The 25,374-nt window shown below is 35.3% G+C and overlaps 1 pseudogene; it reads right to left on the reverse strand.

Moving 5' to 3' along the window:
* Positions 1–283: 283 nt before the first annotated feature.
* Positions 284–25,374, reverse strand: part of LOC127557289 (14-3-3 protein beta/alpha-like) — a 63,142-nt pseudogene continuing 38,051 nt past the window's right edge.

Raw genomic sequence — 25,374 nt, forward strand, 5'->3', positions numbered from 1 at the left:
GGCAATGGATGAATAGTTGGTATTGATAGCTCAGTGAAATGTGAAGGTGGTGAGAAGGTTGCATGAAACAATAGGTCTGGACGCTCATAATCCTTTTCTGTGCATGATTCAAGCAACATTTGTAAATTGAAGGGTTTTTATTTGCATATATCTGATATCAGATAGTAACAAATGTGTTTGCTACGTTAAGGTTGTGAAAAGTTGACATAAGGTATTTTGTTTCATAGAGAGGTATGTGTCTAGGTTATAGTGACATTGAACAGATAATGAAGTATGATAACCATTAGCTCTCTCCTTTGCCAAAATGTGTTTTGTCACCCTGGTTTTTTGATGTCCATAAAGTGAGATTGTCCCTGAATAATTGCATGATCAGAGAACTATCTTTGTGAGATTCTTCATTTAGTTTATCCAGTTCAGTCATCACTTCCTCAAAGATCATTTATGTTATACTTCAATCTTTTTCAGGTGAATTTAGTATCTCATAGAAAAAGACGGACAACTTGAGAGCCAAGTCAAGTTGAATCGGGTGTGTTGGCTATACTTATTTCTTACTAATTTCAAATGTTTCCTGATAAGCCTGTTGGTAATTTGATATTGTCTTTTTTTTTTTATTATTGTCTTCAGATGCCACCTTAGAAAAATATCTGACTTACTCACATTTCATCTTTAAGTAGAAGGTCTTACTTTCTGGTTGTCCAGCACTGAGAATAAGGTACTTGTCCAAGAGCTCTAGAATGTCATCACAGATATCCTGCAATTCTTCTATGATTTTCTTTCTGTATTCTTCTCATTTCTCTCTATCTTCTGCTCAGTACTAGGGATCACTAATAAGGAAGATTATCACACACTTACTACATTCTTATAGGCTACTGAGAAGCCATATCTCTCTTCAATGGACGGTTCATACCCTTGCCCAGTGACTGCCTTCATGGCAGTATCCATACTTTCATAACTTTCAAAACTTTCAGCCTGCTTAGTCAGTTTTGCTTTCTGCAAAAATTCACTTTTATCATAATTATCATCATGGCCATTCTCATGATGTGGGCAGCACAGTGACAAGATACTTCCCTACAGTGGCTCAAATTCCACTTACTGTGAGACTTAAGCAAGTCACTTAGCCTCTGCCTGTCTCCATTTCTTCATCTACAAAATGGCCTTTTCCCTTCTAATCATCACCAAGCACCACCTTGATACTTGTTTAACTTATTCTCATAAATTTTATGTAGATTAAAAAGGAATAATGTAAGTCAATAGTTATTATGCTTTTTGACTCTTGTTGGGATAATAATTAAGTCCAAGTAGTTTTTTTTTATATTTTATTTTATTTTATAATAACTTTATATTGACAGAATCCATGCCAGGGTAATTTTTTTTTTACAACATTATCCCTTGCACTCGCTTCTGTTCTGATTTTTCTCCTCCCTCCCTCCACCCCCTCCCCTAGATAGCAAGCCGTCCTATATATGTTAAATATGTTGCAGTATATCCTAGATACAATATATGTGTGCAGAACCGAGCAGTTCTCTTGTTGCACAGGGAGAATTGGATTCAGAAGGTAAAAAAACAATTCAGAAAGAAAAACAAAAATGCAAATAGTTCACATTCGTTTCCCAGTGTTCTTTCTTTGGGTGTAGCTGCTTCTGTCCATCATTTATCAATTGAAATTGAGTCTTTGTCAAAGAAATCCACTTCCATCAGAATACATCCTCATACAATATCATTGTAAAAGTGTAAAGTGATCTCCTGGTTCTGCTCATTTCACTTAGCATCAGTTCATGTAAATCTCTCCAAGCCTCTCTGTATTCATCCTGCTGGTCATTTCTTACAGAACAATAATATTCCATAACATTCATATACCACAATTTACCCAGCCATTCTCCAATTGATGGGCATCCATTCAATTTCCAGTTTCTAGCCACTACAAACAGGGCTGCCACAAACATTTTAGCACATACAGGTCCTTTTCCCTTCTTTAGTATCTCTTTGGGATATACGCCCAATAGAAACACTGCTGGATCAAAGGGTATGCACAGTTTGATAACTTGTTGGGCATAATTCCAGATTGCTCTCCAGAACGATTGGATTCATTCACAGTTTCACCAACAATGCATCAGTGTCCCAGTTTTCCCGCATCCCCTCCAACATTCATCATTATTTTTTCCTGTCATCTTAGCCAATCTGACAGGTATGTAGTGGTATCTCAGAGTTGTCTTAATTTGCATTTCTCTGATCAATAATGATTTGGAACACTTTCATATGAGTGGTAATAGTTTCAATTTCATCATCTGAAAATTGTCTGTTCATATCCTTTGACCATTTATCAATTGGAGAATGGCTTGGTTTCTTATAAATTTGAGTCAGCTCTCTATATATTTTGGAAATGAGGCCTTTATCAGAACCTTTAACTGTGAAGATGTTTTCCCAGTTAGTTGCTTCCCTTCTAATCTTGTTTGCATTAGTTTTGTTTGTACAAGGCTTTTTAATTTGATATAATCAAAATTTTCTATTTTGTGATCGGTAATAGTCTCTAGTTCATCTTTGGTCACAAATTTCTTTCTCCTCCACAAGTCTGAGAGATAAGCTATCCTATGTTCCTCCAATTTATTTATAATCTCGTTCTTTATGCCTAAGTCATGGACCCATTTCGATCTTATCTTGGTATATAGTGTTAAGTGTGGGTCCATGCCTAATTTCTGCCATACTAATTTCCAGTTATCCCAGCAGTTTTTATTGAATAATGAATTCTTATCCCAAAAGTTAGGATCTTTGGGTTTGTCAAACACTAGATAGCTATAGTTGACTATTCTGTCTTGTGAACCTAACTTTTTCCACTGATCCACTAATCTATTTCTTAACCAATACCAAATGGTTTTGGTGACTGCTGCTTTATAATATAATTTTAGATCAGGTACAGCTAGGCCACCTTCATTTGATGTTTTTTTCATTAATTCCCTTGAGAGTCTCGACTTTTTATTGTTCCATATGAATTTTGTTGTTATTTTTTCTAGATCATTAAAATATTTTCTTGGAAGTCTGATTGGTATAGCACTAAATAAATAAATTAGTTTAGGGAGTATTGTCATCTTTATTATATTTGCTCGGCCTATCCAAGAGCACTTAATATTTTTCCAATTATTTAAGTCTGACTTTATTTGTGTGGAAACTTTTTTGTAATTTTGTTCATATAATTCCTGACTTTCCTTTGGTAGATAGATTCCCAAATATTTTATGCTATCAACAGTTATTCTGAATGGAATTTCTCTTTGTATCTCTTGCTGTTGGATTTTGTTGGTGATGTATAAAAATGCTGAGGATTTATGGGAATTTATTTTGTATCCAGCTACTTTGCTAAAATTGTGAATTATTTCTAATAGCTTTTTAGTAGAATCTCTGGGGTTCTCTAGGTATACCATCATATCATCTGCATAGAGTGATAGTTTGGTTTCCTCATTGCCCACTCTAATTCCTTTAATATCATTCTCGACTCTTATTGCAGAGGCTAGTGTTTCTAATACGATATTGAATAATAATGGTGATAGTGGGCAACCTTGCTTCATTCCAGATCTTACTGGGAAGGATTCCAGTTTTTCCCCATTGCATATGATACTTACTGATGGTTTTAAATATATGCTCCTGACTATTTTAAGGAAAAGTCCATTTATTCCTATGCTCTCAAGTGTTTTTATTAGGAATGGATGTTGAATTTTATCAAATGCTTTTTCTGCATCTATTGAGATGATCATATGGTTTTTCTTTGGTTGGTTATTGATATAGTCAATTATGCTAATAGTTTTCCTAATATTGAACCAGCCCTGCATTCCTGGTATAAATCCTACTTGGTCATAGTGTATAATCCTGGGGATGATTTTCTGTAATCTTTTTGCTAATATTTTATTTAAGATTTTAGCATCAATATTCATTAGGGAGATTGGTCTATAATTTTCTTTCTCTGTTTTCAACCTACCTGGTTTAGGTATCAGTTGTTTTATTTTGTTTTAAGGCACTTTTGGTATCTACTCCTTTTTTTATATTTTGAGAATTGATCCTTCAGTGAACTCAAAATCATGTCATCTTCAGCAAGGAACTCCTCTGTGTATAGTTATTCTGATCTGGAATAACTCTCTGATCTGGAGGTTTTCCCATTCTTTGTCCCCCTCAGGGCTACTTCTGCCTCTTTCATCCTATCTTTAAAACAGTTATGTTGCAGTCTGAAAGTATTCATGATATGTATTTGTAAAACAACCTCTATAATGATAGCATCAATTTAAGAGCCTACATTGGTTTTAAAGAATGAATGAGTAGAGAAATTCACAAAAACAGGCTTTGATCACAAAGGATTCATAGTTTAATGGGTAGACAATCTACAGACAACAATGAATAAGCAAGATTTATACAGGATAAATAGGAGATAAGCATTAACATAGAGAAAAATCAGGAAAAAACTTTTTTTGTAGGGTGGAATTTCAATTGGAATCTGAAAGAATCCAGAGAAAGAGAAGATTGAGATGAAAAGGGAGAGAGTTCCAGCCATGAAAGACAGCCAGTAAAAATGGAATCAAAAGATATAGTATCAGGAGTGAGGAATATCTAGGAGGCCAGTGTGATTAAGTCATAGAGTATGTGGAAGAGAGGAAGGTGTAAGCTGAGTGGAAAAGCAATGAAGGATCCAAGTCATGATGGGCTTTAAAAGTTAAAGGATTTTGTATTTGAAGCTGGAGATAATATGGAACCATTGGAGTTTTTTGATCAAGGAGATGACATTAACAATGACTTAGGAAGATAGATTTTATTGCTAGGAGATAAATGGACTGGGATGTTGAAAGGCTTTGAAATAGGAAAGAACTAAAAGATAGTTGTTGCAAAAGTTCAGGCTAAGGTGACTAGGATCTGCATCAGGATAATGACAGAATTTCAGAGGAAAAAATTGGATATATTCAAGAGATGATAAAAAAGGGAAAATTGAAAAGACTTGATAACAGATTAATATGAGGCATGAAAGATGGTGAGGAATTAAGTATGACACCTATATTGTAAGCCTGGACAATTAGGAAGATGGCAGTGTGCTCATAGTAAGAGGAATTAGGAAGAGGCAAGGGTTTGGGGGGAAAAGATAATGAGTTCAGTTTTAGATATATTAGTTTTATTTTTTTTTAATATTTTATTTTATTTTATTTAATAATAACTTTATATTGACAGAATCCATGCCAGGGTAATTTCTTTACAACATTATCCCTTGCACTCATTTCTGTTCCGATTTTTCCCCTCCCTCCCTGCACCCCCTCCCCTAGATGGCAAGCAGTCCTATATATGTTAGATATGTTGCAGTGATATATTAGTTTTAAAATATCTGTGGAACAATCAGTTTGAGATATCCAATAGGCAATGGAGAATGTGAGGAAGAACAAATATTAGAATCAAAAGCATAGAGATGATAATTCAATACATGGTAGCTGATGTGATTACGTAGCAAAATAGTATAAAGATGGAGAAAAAAAAGTCCAGAATAGAGCCTCGTGTTTAACCTATAGATAGCAGACACAACCTGTTTGAAAAGCTAGCAAAACAAACTGAGAAGAAATCATCAATCTTGATAGATGTGTAGAATAAGGAAAAAATAGTGATCAATATTACTGAAAGGAAGAGAGATTAAGAAGGATAAAGATGAAGAAAAAGCACAAATTTGTCACTTAAGAGATCAATGGTATCTTTGGAGATAATAATGAGATCTGAAGCTGAATGATTAAATCTAAGGCCATATTGTAGAGAGTTAAGCAAGGCAGCAATGAAAAGGTGCTGTTTGTAGACAGGTTCTCAAGTTTTTTTTTTTTTTTTTAATGTGAGAAAATAGATTTAGGTATATATACTACACACAAGCCTTATGTCTCTTACATCATGAATATTTAAGACAAAAATCAAAAACTAGTGGACATGGTTCACCAAATAAAATGACAAAATATGAAACTAATGTTATCTAATATTCAGAGAATGATTCATTACTGTTGTCAGAGTCATTTATGAGTCAGCACTATATGTATAGTTAGATCACCAATCTTTTAGAGAAAAATTAAAATTATTTCAAATCTAAAAGGAAGTATAAAAATGAGAAAATTATTTGAGATGCAATGAAAGCAACTCTAACCTCACTTATTTAAATAAATTACTGATGATGAAAACAGGAAATGGATAGAGGAAAGAGCATTGACATCAATTGTAATAATTATTTATTCAAGTTTAATGAACACAAAAAAATTTTTTTCTATAACCAAAAGACGAAAAGATCTTAAGAAACCCCTTAGTAAAATTTTATTTACTTGCTAAGCAGAAAGATATGATAATCAAGTATAAGATTGCATTATAATATAAAATATGTAAATATAATTCATTAATATTCTCATAAACATGAATTATGTGAATACATATATTTTATGATATATAAAATTTCATTAAGTACTGTGGTGTTCTTTTTCTTTTTTATAATATAAAATAGTTCTCTCTGGGAGCAGATTTCTTGGGGAGGTTTTCTGGAGGCAGCCTTAGTTTCAGTTGAAAGTAATAATCATTCCAAATACAGCCAGCTGATAAAATCCAAACATTTATTTTCTCCTTCCTTGGGCCTGGGTAACTTTCTTAGAGACCTCAGCTTTCCTTAGTTCAGAGAGCTCTCCTTGCTAGTCTTTTGCCTGTAGCTCAACTCCGACTCTTGGCAATCTTCCAAACTGACACTCCTCCACTCTGAATCTTCAGTGGAGAAGTGAAGGAAGAGAGCCTGCCACTACAGTGGTGTGAGATGGGATGAATGAATCTGGTTGCATCTCCAAGAGTGGGCTTCTTCTGAACTGACTGACTGACTCATTGAAGCTCTTTCTATGCTCGATGTAAAAGGTTGATTCCTCCTCCAAGAGAGTGGGATTGTGGGTTTCTGACTTGTGAATCTCATACTGAATACTGACTTGTGAATCTCCCAAAAGTGTAAACTCCAATGAGTACTTAAATACATTAGTGAGCTAGAGAATTTGCTAAGTACCATGCTAAATTAGGATGTTGTAAGGATTTTAACAAAGTACAATGGAAAATTATGAGTGGTATCACTTCACAAAATAGAGAGAAACTGTGAGGGAAAAACTATTTAACGAAAGTTTAGTAAGAGACCTGACTAATTAAAACTAGTCTGAAAGTATTTAAGTATAAAACTTAAAGGAAAATAAGAGATTAGAAAATGGAAACTACAGATTATTATAAGAAAGTCTCTTTTTATTTTTTATCAGTAAAGACTGTGGAGCCACCACATTTAATAAGGTAAATAATATTTTTTTCATTTTACATGATAGGAAACTGAGGTTCTAAGAGGTAAGTGACAACCTACATAAAATAAAGGATTAGTCAGAACTTGGACTTGAATTCAGGTCTTCTTAATTCTAGTTTAATTCTCTTTCCACTTTAAAATGTTGCCCCAAATATATCTTTAATGCTATACAACAATCTTTTTAGTCATCACTCATTACCTCATTTCACTTTCCATGGTGGCTATTTCAAACCTTTTTTAAAAGTATTTTTATTATCTCATTTGATATTTAAAATGTAGTTTTTATAAAATGAAATTTTCCTTACCTTGAACATTCTAGTGAGGACGTAATATTAACATTGTTTGTAACAGATGGTCCCAGATCTCATCCTATTCTATTACTTTTGGAAGTTTTCCCATGTCATCTTCATAATCTCCACTGTCATCCAATAGCTCTTCTGCCCTTTGTGGCCAATTTGTGGGAAAAAAAATCATCTACTATAAATGCCTCATTTTCTTTCCTCTCTTTCACTTCTTTTTTTTGGTAACTTTAACATTTATTTAATAGTTTTCTTTTCCCCCGGTTGCATGTAAAACTTTTTTTTTACATTTGTTTTTAAAATTTTGAGTTCTAGATTCTCTTCCTTATCCTTGGTTCCAATACCCATTAAGAAAGCAAATGTGGGGGCAGCTAGGTGGCAGGAGAACCTGAGTTCAAATCTGGCCTCAGACACTTAACACTTCCTAAGTGTTATCCTGGGCAAGTCACTTAACTGCAATTGCCTCAGGGAAAAAAAAAAGAAAGCAAAAGTGAAGTTATGCAAAACATTTCCATAAAAGTCATGTTATGAAAGAAAATATAGATCTCTCAAAGAAAACAGATCCCTCCCCCTAAAAAACACTCAAGAAAAATAAAGAGAAAGGAAGAAAGACAAATCAGAGAGAGAGAGAGAGAGAGAGAGAGAGAAAGAGAGAATGCTTCAGTATGTAATAAGACACAATCAGTTATTTCTCTGGATATGAATAGAATTTTCCATCATAAATCCTTCTGAATAGTCATGGTTCATTGTATTGGTGAGAATAGCAAAGTCATGCATAGCTGATTATCCCAAAATGTTGCTATTACATTATACATAGTACATTACTCTGTGTTCATGGAGGGTCTTTCAGGTTTTTTTTTTTTTCTGGGATGAATGATCCCATTCATCATTTCCCAAAGAACAATAATATTCCACATAAACAATCACAGACCACAATTTATCCAGCCATATACAAATTAATGAGCATTCCCTTAATTTCCACTTTTTTTTTTGCCCTTATCTGCTACGATTTTACCCTGAGCTGCTATGAATATTTTTATACATATAGATTTTTTTCCTTTTTTAAAAATTCATGCTTAATAGTGGTATTGTTAGATGCAAGATATGCACGATTTTTTAACTTTTTGGACATAAATCATATCTTTTGATCATTAATCAATATGGACATGGGTCTTACTTTTTAAATACTAAAATGTATACTCATAAAATGAATACTCAGTTCTCTTTATGTTTGAGAAATGAGGCCTTATCAGAGAAAGTTGCTTTAAAATTATTTTCGCAATTACTACTGCTAACTATGTTCCCTTCCATTATCTCTCTCCTTTCACCCTGTCCCTCTAAAATGGCATCTCTTCTATCACTCTCTGTCTTCCTATATTCCATTCCCTTTCTAATATAAAAACTTTTCTTGCCTCTTTTTGTGGCAGATAATTTATACCATTACACCTCTCCCTTTCCCTTTGTCTCCATACATTCCCCTCACACCCCTTAATTTCATTTTTTTAAAGATATTATCCCTTTATCACATCTGTGCCCTCACACCGGTATACTTCTTCTAATTGCCATAATAATGAGAAAGTTCTAATGAGTTACAAGTATCATCCTCTCAAGTAGGAATGTAAAAGATAAACCTTATTAAGTTCCTTATGTTGTTACTTTCTTGATTATCTCCTTATATTAGAAAATCAAATTTTCTATTCAGCTCTGATCTTTTCATCATGAATGCCTTAAAGTTCTCTATTTCATTAAATATTTACTTTTCCCCCTAAAGGATTATTTTCAGTCTTGCTGGATATGTGATTCTTGGTTTTAATCTTAGCTCCCTTGCTTTCTAGAATATCATATTCCAAGCCTCTGATTCTATAATATAGAAGCTGCTACTTGAATTGTTTCTTTCTGCATACTTGCAATGTTTTCTCCTTTAAATGGGAGTTCTGGAATTTGGCTAAAATACTTCTGGGAGTTTTATTTGGGTTCTCTTTCAGGACGTGATTAGTAGATGCTTTCAATTTTTATTTTATCCTTTGGTTCTAGAATATCAAGAGAGTTTTCCTTAATAATTTTTATAAAGATGATATCTGGGCTCTTTTTTTTATCATGATATTCATATAAACCAATCAGTTTCAAAGTATCTCTCCTGGATCTATCTTCCAAATCAGTTGTTTTTCCAATCAAATATTTCACATTACCCCCCGCCCCCCATTTTTCTTTCTTTCTTTGTTTCATTTTTGGTTTTGTATTATTGCATCCTGATTTCTCATAAAGTCATTAGCTGCCATTTGCTCTAGTCTAATTGTTAAGGAATTATTTTCCTCAGTGATCTCTTTTTTTTTCCATTTGCCTAATTTTGTTTTTTAAAACATTCTTCTCATTTGATTTTCTTTTGGAACTCTCAATTCTCTTGCTAATTTTTCATCTAGCCCTCTTCAAAATCCCTTTTGTGCTCTTTCATAGCCTGAGACCAATTCTTATTTTCTTGGAGGTTTGGATGTAGAAGCTTTGGTTTTGTTATCTACAGAGTGTGTTTTGTTCTTTGTCACCAAAATAACTTTCTATGATCAGAATTTTTTTTTGTTGTTTTTTGCCCATTTCCCTAGTCTATTACTCAACTTTTAACTTTTCATTAAAGTAGAATACTCTTTCTGGGGTGGAGGGTACACTATCTCAAAATGCAGGTTGCAGCTTTCTATAGAGATTTTTCTAGGGAATTAATTAAAAGCACTCTTTTCTGCCCTGGATGTGTCCCGCCTCACTGCTGCTATAAGATCTAGTGTGCCAAAGCAAATGAGTCCTTCCTCAATGCTATTAAAGAAGCCTTCTGTGAGCTGAGGGATCACTCCTACTCTTGGTTTGCTGGTTTCCTAAGGCCCTCTCACTCTTTTGACAACTCTCTCCAGAACTCCCAGGTCATCTTTGTGATTCTGGGCTAAGAGGTTGGGAAGCTATCAGTACTACGACTGATTCAGAAAGCTCTAGACCCATTCCTGCTTTGCCGGCCTTGATCTGGATTATACAGGAACATTATGGCTGGACCCTGGTGCCACAGACCTTTTCTGCTGACTTTCTAAGTGTCTTCAGCTGGAAAATGTTCTACTCTTTCAGTTTTTGTGATCTAATGCTCTAATATTTTTATAAACATTATTTAAAAGAATTTGAAATGGTTTGGGGAAGAGCACAGGGAATTCCAGCCTTTACTTCACCATCTTGGCTCTGTCTCCCCAAACCTTTTCTTAGCTCTCCTTGGCTTCTGTATCACTGTATTGATCATGGTTTTCTTCTAATTTCTTTGGAAACTATTTTTCAATCCTTTTTGGACTCTTCTTTTTTCTCTTCTCTGAATATGTGTCCAGAAATACTCATTTTTGACCTCTTCCCATGTCTCTATACTTTTCTTTAGACATATCATCTACTTCCATATCTTCAATTTCCATTCCTTTGCAGAGAAATCCCTTATTTTGCTTTAAATTTTTCCCACAAGTGTTGTCTCTTTAACTGCCATTGAGTATCTAATCAGCAGCTTATATTAAAAAAATCATTCATTCTCTTATTCAATAAGATTATACTAAATTTGCAGGAAGAGCTAAACATTGTAATAGACACCATAATTCAAAAACAACATTGAGTTTTTGTAACTAATTGCAATCAATGTGAGGAGCTTACATTAATCATGTCTTTCTCTAGGAATCATTCCTCACATGAACTTTCCTATTGTCTGCTAATGGTACCACCATTCTGTTATTCACCAAGTTTTACACCATATTTTACTTTGACCCTTCTCCGATCATTACTATGTGGTGACATACAGTAAACATTTAATAATGTGTTTATTTATTAATTGATTGATCAATTAATACATTTGATCAATTGCCAAATCACATTGGCTTTACTCCCACAGTATTTCTAATATCCATCTACTTCCCTCCATTTAGCAGCAATTACCTTAGTTTAGAACCTTAATTCTCCTCACTCAAGTTATTATAAAGGCCTTCTTTTTAATGTTTTTTGGATTCAGGCTCTCTCCCCATTTACTCAGGCAATTCATCCTTTAGAACTCTGTCTATGTCATCTTCTTAGTGCAACAATCTAATAATTTTATTTCTCCATTCAAAAATCTTTATTGGCTCTTCATTCCATTCCATATAATGTAAATCTGGTATTTAAGACTTTATATAGCCTAGCTTCAATCTTTTTTTCAGTATCGTATCATATTACCCCCTTATGCTTATTATGCATCCCAACAAAATTGCTCCACTTTTTCTTTTTTGACTCATCTCTCTGCCTTGCATACATTGTATACCATACTTGGAGAAGACTTCACATAGCTTGTCACTCTCCATTTACTAAAATCTCATCCTTCCTTCAAAGTAAAATTCAAGTTTTACTTTATAGATCCTACCTTGAAATCCTTGCTGCTGATGAAAGAAGGAAAGTGATTACTTCTTCCTCAGTTTTTTCATAGCTCTTTTCCTCAACTTTTTTTTTAACACTTTTCTCAGTTTTTCTTGTATCTTAGTTATTTAATCATATATCTTTGATCATCATGACTTTGATAATAGTTTTTATTTAGTGCCTCACATGTAATAGGCATTTAAAGACATGGTTAATATCTTTTGATTCATGCTAAATTGGATTTAAGGGATGTAGAGGTACTAGGAATTGTGGCCCTCACTCTCTCTTCCAGAATCATCAATATCCATTTGCAGGAAAAATGTAAAGATGATTGCTAATAGCCCAGAATACAATGGAGGCATATGGCATCTTTGATGTCTAAGCAAACATTTGTTTCATCTGTCTTCTTGGACATCAGACCAAATTGTTCTCATTCACCTATTCTTTCAGAAAAGTCTTTACATGCTTGGGATAGATATCCCCCTAACTAACTGATGCCTTTGAGACTTTACTGGATGTGACTGCTGTCCATGCTATAGCTTCCTGGAGCCACAGATGAGAGTTGAGTGAGTCAGATAGACATAAAAGATGGAAAGCAGCTCTGAAAAGGGCTTAGCAGCTTTCACATCAGAGGAATTACTCTTTCCTTCACACTCTTCACACTAGACACTTAACAAAATTTTGTTTAAAAAAATGATTGAGTGAAGAAACAACATAAATGATTTAGTTTTCTAATAGAACTATTATGAGGGTGAAATCCAAGTATATAAGTGGACATTTGGGAATCTTCTAACCCATTTTACTAAAGAAGAAGTGACTAATCCTATACTAACTCCATCCCACAGGTCTCCAGTGGTCTTAAATGACATTTCACTTATTCCTGAAAGAACCACACCCCTATTAGTGATAGATCAGCTCAGTAAATCAGACTAAGGATTATGGATTATTATTACCCCAATAGATCAGTAAGTTTTCATTGTTTTTCTATATTAACAGGAATAATTTTTGCCTAGTGAGTCATTATGCAAATAAATGTATGCCATTGATTACAAGAGGAATTTCATGGGAGCATCTGGATGGACACAGGCAATCCACATTACTGGAAAAGCAATTCAGGGTTATGCCTTCCTGACAATGCAGATGACAACTGATATCTTCCTCCATGGACAGCTGATACCATGTCCATTTATTACTTATTGTAAGATATTTTTATGGTTCTCAGAACTGGGTTTTCCATTTTATGGAAGCTGCTAAGTGCTTCTAATGAATCAGATCTATTTAATGATGATACTTGATGAGTTTAAAGCTGTTTTAAATGAAGGGACTTTTAAAATGTTTGCTGAATTCCCCCCTCCCCTTTTATTAATGCTATGGTTATTGCATATCAACATTAAAACATAATCATAATTTTCTAGTTGATTTTTTTCTGTAAGAAAGCCATTTAAATATTCACTTACGAAGCATATGAGACAAAATGAAAAGCATTAATATTTGAATTACAAAGGTCATATAAGGAACAGCTAGAAGTAAAAGGGGTGTGTTTCAAAAATATTAATTAATGGTGTTGCTTTGTGAGTAAAATTACTAATGAAAAATAAGGAAATGATTATAAAATAATTATGCTTATGAGGCAAAGACATTATCTGAAAGCAATTCAAGCTCAGCCTAGCCAAAAGAAGGTTCAGTTAATACTAGAATTTTGGAAAATTAATAAGGGCACAGAGTGGAAGCTTAGAAACTAATAAATATTTAAAATAAATTGTAACCCATGAAGAGCTCATAGCAATGTAAAAACATGGAGAACCAGGGCACTACAAAACTCTACTGGCAAAAGATTGCTATTTCATCCTTATTTTCAGATTCAGAGATCTAATGATGGGAGCATCCTATTAAAATAGGAAAAAAAATCTTCTACAATAGAATTGAGAACAAAACAACATGTTTAAAGACAAATTCTCTCCTCTGTGGTAACTCCTAATCCTGGCTATAAAAATATATTTTACTTACCCATTCGCAGAGTTATTTATCTCAAAGTCTGTTTTGATACTTCAAAACAAATGATATTTTGTGATACTTCAAAGAATTATGATTTTCTTGTTAAGAATATAATCTCTAATTGATGCAAATAATATCCTTTTCATGATTTACTGGATATTTGAATGAGTTTCTGTGATTCCCAGATTGTATTAACTAGAAATCAACTTATGGAGTATGTTTTGTTTTATTTGTCATATTTTAGTTAATCAATTGGAAGAATAGTGAAAGTGAATTCAAACTATGGATTCTATTTGAAAATTGTTAGCCATTTTAAATACCATGAAAGTGTGAGTTATAGAGTAATAAATCCTAGAATCATCAAGGGAACTTAGATTCCATCATTTCCAAACTCATTTATTATACAGATGAAGAAAAAAACTTGATGTACATAGACAAGAAATGATTTGGCTCAAATCACACAGCTAACAAAAAGCTGGGAAAGAAACCCAGTTCCTCTGAATCTAACTTTAGTTATTTGTACACTCTCTTTCCTCAAATTACCTCATATTTACTTATCTATTCCCAATAAAGTGTTAACTTCTCAAAGGAAGGGAAACACTTTTTTATTTTGGTTTTTTCCTTCTCCTTTCCTCCTTCCTCCTTCCTCCTTTCTTCTTCTTCTTCTTCTCTTCCTCCTCCTCCTCCTCCTCCTTCTCCTCCTCTTCCTCCTCCTTTACCTCTTCCTCCTTCTACCTCCTCCTCCTCTTCCTCTACCTCTTCCTCCTTCTACTCCTCCTCCTCCTCCTCTACCTCTTCCTCCTTCTACCTCCTCCTCCTCCTCCTCTACCTCTTCCTCCTTCTACCTCCTCCTTCCTCCTCCTCTACCTCTTCCTCCTTCTACCTCTCCTCCTCCTCCTGCTCCTCCTCCTCTTCCTCCTCCTCCTCCTCCTCTTTCTCCTTCACCTCCTCCTCCTCCTGCTCCTCCTCCTCCTCCTCTTCCTCCTCCTGCCTCCTTCTTTTCTTCCTCCTCCTCCTCCTCTCCTCCTCTCCTCTTCCTCCTGCTTCCTCCTCCTCTTCCTCCTGCTTCCTCCTCCTCTTCCTCCTGCTTCCTCCTCCTCCACCTCCTCTTCCTCCTGCTTCCTCCTCCTCCTCCTCCTCCTCCTGCTTCCTCCTCCTCTCCTCCTCCTCCTCCTTCCTCCTCCTCCTCCTCCTCTTCCTCCTCCTCCTCTCTCCTCCTCCTCCTCCTCCTCCTCCTCTTCCTCTTCCTCCTCCTCTTCCTCCTGCTTCCTCCTCCTCTTCCTCCTGCTTCCTCCTCCTCTTCCTCCTTCTCTTCCTCCTCCTCCACCTCCTCTTCCTCCTGCTTCCTCCTCCTCCTCCTCCTCCTCCTCCTGCTTCCTCCTCCTCCTCCTCCTCCTCCTCCTCTTCCTCCTCCTCCTCTCCTCCTCTTCCTCCTCCTCTTCCTCTTCCTCCTTCTCCTCCTCCTCCTCCTCTCTCCTCCTCTTCCTCTCCTCCTCCTCTTCCTCCTCTTCCTCTTCCTCCTTCTCTTCCTCCTCCTCTCTCCTCCTCCTCTTCCTCTTCCTCCTCCTCCTCCTCCTCTTTCTGCCTCCTTCTTTTCTTCCTCCTTTTCCTCTTTCTTTCCTTAAGATAATGCATTACTGTTGTGGCTACACTTTATTTTCAAAAACTAGATCTAAGCCATTATTGTTGAACAGTATTGAGGAATGTTCTCTCTGTGTTTCAATGGTAACCCCTATATTATTCAAGTGAATATGCTCATTACCTAATCTATTTGGGCCAGCATGCTTTAAGTATATTTCCCTCTTCTGATTACCATTGAAGATAATGCCTTGAATGCTTTTATAATGATTTATCTTATATTTGAGCTCTATTGTTGGCTCTCTATAAGGTTGGAGAGCAGGAAAGGAGATTGAGGCATCATTTATTAAGGGCCATTTTCGCTGGAATTTCTTTCATTGCATTGCTAGTTTATTGCAGTTTATCTTTTTGGAAGACTTAGTTACAACATTTCCAAAGCATTTATAATGCTTTGAAGGAATGTAGTCAGGATGTAAGTAGGTCACTATCAATAAGCATTTATTAAGCATCTGACTATGGTAAATCACTGAATAAACATTTTCTCTTGGGAAAATGTTTTTGGATTTTCTGTAGTAAAAATGCTTTCACTAAAGAATCTTATCAAAATACAGTTAATATTGTCCCAGTAGAAAACACTTATAACTTTATTGATTAACTACTACTTTTTTTTTTTCAGAGACTTAAAAATCCAGAGAACTTGGCAGTCAGTACTTCGAATAAAATGTAATGTAGGATGTGCTATACTTTGAAAGAACTATGATTTTGCCAATTTGGTGTATATCACATCTCCTTTTTCTCTTCCTCCTCATAGTTCTCCTTTTCTTCCTCTTCCTTCTCTTTGTTCTCCTCTTCCTTCTTCTCTTCATCTTCAAATTTAGCATTTATAAAGTGCTTTAAGGTATGCAAAACACCATCGCAGTTATTATATGATATATGGAACAGTGATAAGGACATTACTAAAGTTAAGTTATTGATATAAAATCTCTGAAGGTCTGATTTATGGATGAAGAATTAAATCAATTCTTCTTATCTCTAAAGAGCAAAACCAGAAATATGGGTTTAAAATTGCAGAATGCCTGTTTTAGGCTTGATATAAGGGGAATATTTTTTAATCATTCATATTCTACCCTGGTGGAATGGGCTGCCTCAAGAAGGAAGAGCTTCCTCTTCCTTGCACTTCTTTTTTTTTTTTTTTAATTTTATTTTATTTAATAATAACTTTGTATTGACAGAATCCATGCCAGGATAATTTTTTACAACATTATCCCTTGCACTCGCTTATGTTTCGTTTTTTTCCCCTCCCTCCCTCCACCCCCCCCCCCCAAGATGGCAAGCAGTCCTATATATGTTAAATATGTTGCAGTATATCCTAGATATAATACATATTCTTGCACTTCTTTTAACATGGCCAAAAAGCCTGCTTCTGGGAGGTGTGGGCAGTAGGAATTTTCATTTATGTACCATTTAAACTAATTGATCCTTAGGGCAGTTCTTCTGATTTTGAAATTATATTATTCTGATTGTTGATAATTTAACTAAAACCATCCTTGTAAGTATACCTACCTATGTGATCTCAGGAAAGTCAATTAATTCCTCTAGGTCTCAGTTTTCTCATCTATGAAATGAGATAGTTAAATAAAATGGCCTACAGAATCCCTTCCAATTCTAAATCCATGATCCCATTGTCTAAAATAATCATCTGAATTAAAAATATTCTCCTCTTTTGGAAGAAAATAGATTCAAAAATTCATCTCTGTGAAAATAAACTGGTTAATCATATGTAGAAATGAAGTGCTCTTTTATACATGGATGCTCAATAGGCTTAAGAAGGCATTTAGATGAATAGATCATATCCAAAGGGAAAAAAAAGTGACTGTCCATCCAAAGCAATTGTTTAATTAGTAATCCATACATAATTTTCCAAGTTGCCAATGCCATTTTTCAGAAAATAAGCCATTAATCCAGATAACTATTTCAGAATCAGGAAATTATGTGGTAATAGCTTGAATTTCTTCTCTCCTTTTCCCTTTTTACATAGATTCTTCTTTATCTAAATATACTTTGAGGATTTTTAAAAAGATTTGTTTCCATGATACAATTCTATCTTGATTTAATTTCCTAATTGTTTGATTCTTCTCTTTCAGTCTCTTTGCAGGATCTTCCTTTAGGTTATGCCTAATAATGATGGGTATCCCCTAGGTTCTGTTCTGAATCCTCTTTACTTTTCCATATTATTTTACTTCATGATTTCATCAGACGTCATGATTAATTTATCATTAATGCTGAGAACTCTCAGATCTGCTTATCCAGTCCTAACCTTTCTTCTAACTCCTAGAGTTACTTTTCCATCTTCCATTTTGATATCTCAAACTAGATGTCCCAGAGATGTGTTAAATCTCCATATAGAAAATTGAGCTTAGTATTTCTTTCTCACTCCCAATTTGCCAAGTACACTCCTGTTCTGAACTTCTCTATTAGTGATGAGGGTACCACCATACTTTCATTTAACTAGGCTTACAACTTAGATGTCACCCTTGAGTCATTATCATATATCCAATCTATTGCCAAGACCCATCAATTTTTCCCTTTCTAATATCTCTTTTATATACCTACTTCTCTCTTTTGACACTGCTACCCTACTGATGCAAGCTTTCATTACCTTACTATAGACTATTATATAAGTCCTTTTGGTTGGTGTCCCTGACTATACTCTCTCCTCATTTCAATTAATTCTCTAATCAGCTGTCAAATTGATTTTCCTAAAGCACAGATTTAACCATGTTATTCCCCTGCTCAAAAAACTCCTTTGGTGTCTTATCACCTCTAGATTAAAATATAAATTCTTCTTTTTTGTCTCTCATAACCTTACCTTTTCCTATTTTTCCAATCTTTTTACATCTTAGTCTCTTCCAGATATTCTGTAATCTAATTATGCTATTCTCTCTGATATTCCACAAGACACTCAATCTCCCGACTTCATTCATTTACTGGAATTTTCTCCTTCCTCATCTCAGTCTTCTGACTTCCTCAGCTTCCTTTAAGTCCCAGCTAAAAATCCCATCTTCTACAAGTAGCCTTTCCCAATCCTCCTTAATGTCATTGTCAAAACTGAAAAATAACCTTAAATTTATCTTATGTACTTTGGCCATACAGTTATTTTCATATTGTCTCTCCCATTAGAATATGTATTGTATGAAAACAGGGACTGCTTTTGCCCTTCTTTGTATCTCCAATACTTAGCAAAGTGTCTTAGACTTCATAATTAGGAGCTTAATTGATAGTTACTGACTGATTATATTCCAACTATTATTACTCTTTTCAGAAATGATTGTCTTTTTGTGGGGGGGAATAGGGTAAAAGAAGAGATTTTATTTTCCCTACTTTAATATGTATTGCATGAGAAGCAGCTTTGCACAGCAGATAGAAGGTTTAGAGTGGAAAAGACCAGATTTCATTAGCCTAATACATATTTTCTTAGTGTCCATGGGCAAATTATCTGAGGTCTCAGTATCCAACCAACTAAAATTCTTAGAGACCTGACATTGATCTTAACTGAGCATTGAACTTAACTTATATTCAACAATGGTGTTAAGTACAATTCTAATGAAATTAAGGAGTGTGATGCTTCACAGCAGGAGCCATTAGGGCATCTCCCATCTCATGACCCTCCCCCCTCAATTAACCCTTCATGGGTGGAGGGAGGAGAAGGGGGAAGGGCAGTAACACAATCAGCACTACCTATGAAGTAGCCTATGACAAGATTACAAAAGGCACTAGTTAAAGCTAAAAAAGAAGGACAGGATATATCTGATTTGATAAATGTATACCCTGTTATTGAAGAATTTAGCTCTTCAGGTCAACAAAGGAGAAGATACACTCCTTTTGATTTGGAAAAAATCAAGGATTTGAAAAAGGGTTGCACTCTTTATGGGGCTGCTGCATCATCTTATGTTAAAATGGTATTAGAGAATTTGGCTTATGAAATTTTAACCGTTAGTGATTGGAAGTCTATAGCAAGGATTTGTTTAGAACCTGGACAAACTTGTTGTGGTTTTCAGAGTATAGTGAACTATGTAGGATACAAGCCCAACAAACTAGGCAAACTGGAGTTAATATACAAATCACTTTTGACCAACTAGCAGGTAAAGGTCAGCATGCAGACATTTTAGCACAGATTAATTACCCTTTGATAGCATATGAGCAAATTGCTGCTGCTGCTATCAAAGCATGGGGCTCCCTCCCAGGACAAGATAGAGGGGAAGCCTTCACGAAAATAGAGCAAGGTCCAAATGAACCCTTTGCTGATTTTGTGGGACATCTGCAAACAGCTGTCATACGAATGATTGGAGAAAATGTAGCTACAGGAATTATGATAAGACAATTCGCTAAAGAAAATGCTAATGAGGTTTGGGGACTACACAAAAATGCTTCTTTAGAGGAGATCATAAGACACTGTGCCACAGGGGGCAAAAATGCTTTTTATACCCAGGCTATGATGCAGAACATGGGAAGATAGGGTCCCTCTTGGCAAGGGACTTCCAGAGAGACTTGTTGATGCTTTCAGTGTGGTAAAGTTGGGCATCTCAAAACTCAATGTAGGCAAAGAGATAGAATGAAAAGACAGGGTGAGAGAACAAGACCCAGAACTCCATGTCTAAAATGCAATAAGGGCTTCCACTGGGCCTCAGAATGTAGATTGACCCAGGGAAATGAGAGGTGGGGCCCAGCTCCAAGACCTCAAACAAAAAACAGATGAGGCATGATGGCAGCCAAGTTTACACCCAGAAAGTCTTTAGAAGTTCAGGACTCTGTTATGATCAATCAGCAGAGAAGCAATCAGATGGGAGAAAGGGATTACGATTGGGGAGAATACAGGCTTTTTAACCCAGCAGAAAGACAGTGTCCAGTGGGAGTAGCTCCAATATAATCACTAGGTGATGTGAAGAGAACCAGAAAGTGGTTAATAGAAGGGACTAGGTAGGTTAACTGCTTGGGGGAGAAAGTTTGCTTGTATCTCTACAGATGGAGAAAGAATCAGATGGATGCCAATGAGCCATATTCACCTTGTCCATTGGAGAGACACATACAAAAAAAGAGAAAACCCTCAAAACAAAGGAGAAGACCTGAAAAACATCTGACACTGAAAGAGCATGGCTGATAATAAGACTGATACAGGACTTCAAAACTTGCAGGAATTATTGGATTACTGACACATGAAGTAATGGACAATAGATTGGTTTTGGACTATTTGTAATACTTATGGAAATGTATAATTCCTCATGTTGATTCATGTTGCTTGTTTTGTAGTACCTCCCATGCTGATGAATTTATGTATAGCTGTTTCAAGTGAGACCCTTCAAAAACCCCCTAATCTGGTTTGATTCCCCATTTTCCTTTGGTTTTCATCTCCCTTCCTGAGACGTCAGGGAAGGCATGATCACCTCCTTTTATGATGTTTTCACCCCCTTTGTTCTGAGAAGTCAGGAAGGGCATGAATACCTATACCCCTTCCTTTTGGGGTTCTCACCTCCTTGAGAAGTCAGGGATGGCATGAATACCTATGTTCTATAACAAAAGAAAGCGGGAGATGTTATGGGCCAGAACTCTGAAGTTGAAACAAGGATTCTTACAGGGTGCTAACAAAGTGGAATTGATAAATACAATGGTTATCTAGTTTAACATGGTGATTAATAGTTCTCTAAGTTCAGTATGATTGATTTAATCTTACAACAAATAATGGTTTCCTAGTGGTATAATGATTGGTTTATGCTTAGAATAGAGCATATAAGCCAGGGGACTCAGAGACAGATTCATCATCCACCTTTGTGGTGGCTGGAGGCTGAAGCACAAGCCCTCAGACTCTAAGAGATTCATTCATGCCATCTCACACCACCATGGTGGCAGGGCTCTCCTCCTTAGCTTCTCCATTGAAATCAAGCCCCCAGAAGGCCTCTAAGCAAGCTAGGTGGGACCCAGGAAGGATACAATGAAGAATTTGGACTTTGAACTTTAACAGCTGACTATTCTTGTGGTGATTACTGAACTGAAACGAAGGTTGCTCCTAAGACTTCCAGAAAATCAAACAAGAACATTATATAGGCCAGGGAGATTATGATAAGGTTAAATTGAAGACTCAAGATATCCCTGCTACTAAAATAATATATATTTTTAAAGTAATGCTGGGTAAGTGAAATGACCTCTTAAAGCTTTAATTTCATCCTTGGTAAAATGTAAATTGGATTAGATGAACTCTAGATCACTCAACTGGCAAAGATTTATTTTGCACTTACTATATTATAGATACTATTGTAGGCCTGGAAATATAGAAACCAGAATACAGTGCCTCCTCTCAAGGAGCTTGCATTCTGTCCTGGGAGAAAACATTTATATAATTAGTTCATAACAAAGTAAAATTTTGTTAGAGCACTAGCACCAGGAAGTTGGACTATGGCTCTACAATTCTATCCATTATTGGAGAGTTATCAAGCAGGGCTTGACTACTTTTGAAGGATATTGTAGAAAAGACTTATGGGTTTCAATATGAGTTGAGCTGGAAGACCTCTGAGGTCATTTATACCTGTAAAATGTTTGTAGCTTCTTTTTTTTTTTTAATTTTTATTTAATGATTACTTTATATTGACAGCATTATTCCTTGCACTCGTTTCTTTTCCGATTTTTTTCCCCCTCCCTCCCTCCACCCCCTCCCCTAGATGGCAAGCAGTCCTTTATATGTTGGATATGTTGCAGTATATCCTAGATACAATATATGTTTGCAGGACCGAACAGTTCTCTTGTTGCACAGGGAGAATTGGATTCAGAAGGTATAAATAACCCGGGAAGAAAAACTAAAATGCAGATAGTTCACATTCGTTTCCCAGTGTTCGTTCTTTGGGTGTAGCTGCTTCTGTCCGTCATTTATCAATTGAAACTTAGTTAGGTCTCTTTGTCAAAGAAATCCACTTCCATCAAAATATGTCCTCATACAATATCGTTGTCGAAGTGTATAATGATCTCCTGGTTCTGCTCATTTCACTTAGCATCAGTTCATGTAAGTCTCGCCAGTCCTCTCTGTATTCATCCTGCTGGTCATTTCTTACAGAACAATAATATTCCATAACATTCATATACCACAATTTACCCAGCCATTCTCCAATTGATGGGCATCCATTCATTTTCCAGTTTCTAGCCACTACAAATGTTTGTAGCTTCTGAAGTACATGTTCTGATTTTTCTATATCTTCCCTTTTGTTATAAAATATTCAATCATAGCATGTTACTACAAAAAGGGACCTTGAAAATTATCCAATGCAACCCATTATCTTACAGATGCAGAAACTGAGGTCTAGAAGTGAAATAACTTTTCCAAAGTCACACAGATGATGCTCCTTTAGAGGAGGAGAAGGGGGAATTAGCAATGTGAGCAGCTGCAACAAGACGCCAGCTAGCAGTCTCTTTCTGCTTCTCTCTCCACCCCTCTGCCTCCACCCACCAAAATCGCCATTTCCTATACAACACATCAGGACTTGCACAAAGAGTGGGCAGGGACCATGCTTTCTTTAAGCATATATATTAATAGAATATGGTCCAATTACTATTTAGCCTCACTTGCTTGGGACCTCAGTGCATCAACTCGAGCTTCAGCCCATTACAACAGATAGAAAATATTTGTTCTGAAATTTGAACCAAAGTTTGATTCCAAATAGGTCATTCTTTAAGGACATCTCTTTCCAGCCTTTGAGGATATTATATAACATTTTGCTATGGACTAATATTTGAATTAGTGAATTAATTAAAATGTTCATTAGATTCATATTCATCCAACAATTATTTGTTGAGTTTCTACTATATACACAGCATTATACCAAGCACTATCTATCATTTTCACATGTCATATTGAGCACTCACAAACATAAACTGTTTTGTATTGGGAAAGATTTTTCTGTCAACACATCAGTCATGTTCTCACTAATATTTTGAGACCAGGTTTATCACTCTGTCAATAAGCACTTGACTGGTACAATCAGCATCTATTAAGAACCTCTGTGCAGAGGACTGGAGAAGACAATTTAATAGAAACAGCACTGTATTTGGAGGCAGAACACTTACATTTGGAGTCTCTTCTTGGGTTCTAGTAAAATATGATTTCAGGCAATTTATTCAGTCTTTAAACCTTTGGAAATCAGTATAAAATTGAGGATGATAACATTTGCACAAAGTCCCAAGGACACCACTTTTTGTACTGTAAAGTTTTATACAAGGATGCTATTATTGTTAGAGTAGTCATTAATTTCAGCATAATGTAACATATGTAGAAATAATTTTTGCTCGAGAACTAACCAGAAAAGTATAAATTTACAGTAACCAAGTCATATATTTTTTAAAAAATTCCCAAACTTTAATATAAACTTTTTAGATACAGTCACAAATTCTTGGTATAACATGGAGAGACAGTTTCCTAATTGAAGACACTGAACATTTTTCCTGTGCTCTTTCAATCCTTTGATGTTACTAATCTCACTCCTGTGACATCACTCAATCATGTTATATCATATCATTAGCCTTGCCTCCTATGACATTGTCCTCACTCTTTACCCTGATTGCTAACATCATGTGACATGTTAATTATATTTTTGCCTCTCTCTTGTGACATTATTAAGCCCAAGCCTATTGATGTCATCTGGGAATTTTCTCATGCAGACCTCATATAAGCTTTCCAGTAACATCAGAAGTGATTTTCACTAAGAGGTTGTGATTCTGGTTTCAAAGTATCTACTCTATCTTAATAAAAGTCTGAGAGTTGGCTTTAGATATTTTGATTTTATATGCCAAACTTTACAATGAAGAACTCACAATTTATCAATTTTCATTGTTCTTTCAATTTCAATTCAATTTTTGGTAGTTGGTTCCTTGGGGTTTTACAAAATTGGCTTTGTTTTTGAAGCTGCTAGATGGTATAATACATGATGTTCTAAGGATTCCTTAGTTCAAATTCTGCCTCTGATATTAATGACCATGTTACCTTGGGGAAGACTCATAATTTCTTTCGGTCTCATCTTTAAAGTGGGGATATTAATAGAATTTAATTGGGTGACCCCGAGTTAAGTCTCATAACCCTTCTCACAATCCCAATCTCTTCAGGATTAATATGAAAATTAAGTGAAATAATATTCAATAAGTGATTATAAATATTACATTCTTATGTAAATATTAGATACTATTTTTTCTGTAGGATTTAAAAATATATCTTTCTATAAGATTTGAAAATCTTCTACTTTCTGGATTTTACAAAGTAAATCATTTCTAAAGTATTTATGATTTACAAAGTTGGTCTTGTTCCATTGGATCCATGAATCTCTCCCATGAGGTTTATTCATAAAAAAGGAAAGGAATGAATCCTACTCCCAGATCATTCTGAAAAGACTAGCCAGCTCTTGATAAATCTGGCTTCAAAAGCTACTAAAAGTTTTCAAAAATGTAGGACTAAGCTGGGAACAAGACATGAGTGATGACACTTCTAAAGAAACTGGTTGTGAATTTACTGATTAAAATGACAATCCGTCATTTGGCACCTCTGGATACAACAAAGGAACATGATTTGATTCATGCACATAGCAGGAGTCCCAGTTTGGGAATGGGGCTAGGCAAGAGCCACAGCCACTCAAAAATTGAGTTCTGATGTAAGTGTGATGACTCCCAACTAGCTATAAATACTTGGGCTTTTAAAGATTTGCATAACCTGATTCCTTCATAACTTATAATTAATCCTATGATCTGACTTTCTTGTTCTTCTTCCTATATGACATCTATAGA

The sequence above is a fragment of the Antechinus flavipes genome, chromosome 3 (genome assembly GCF_016432865.1).
Source record: "Antechinus flavipes isolate AdamAnt ecotype Samford, QLD, Australia chromosome 3, AdamAnt_v2, whole genome shotgun sequence".
Lineage (NCBI taxonomy): Eukaryota > Metazoa > Chordata > Mammalia > Dasyuromorphia > Dasyuridae > Antechinus > Antechinus flavipes.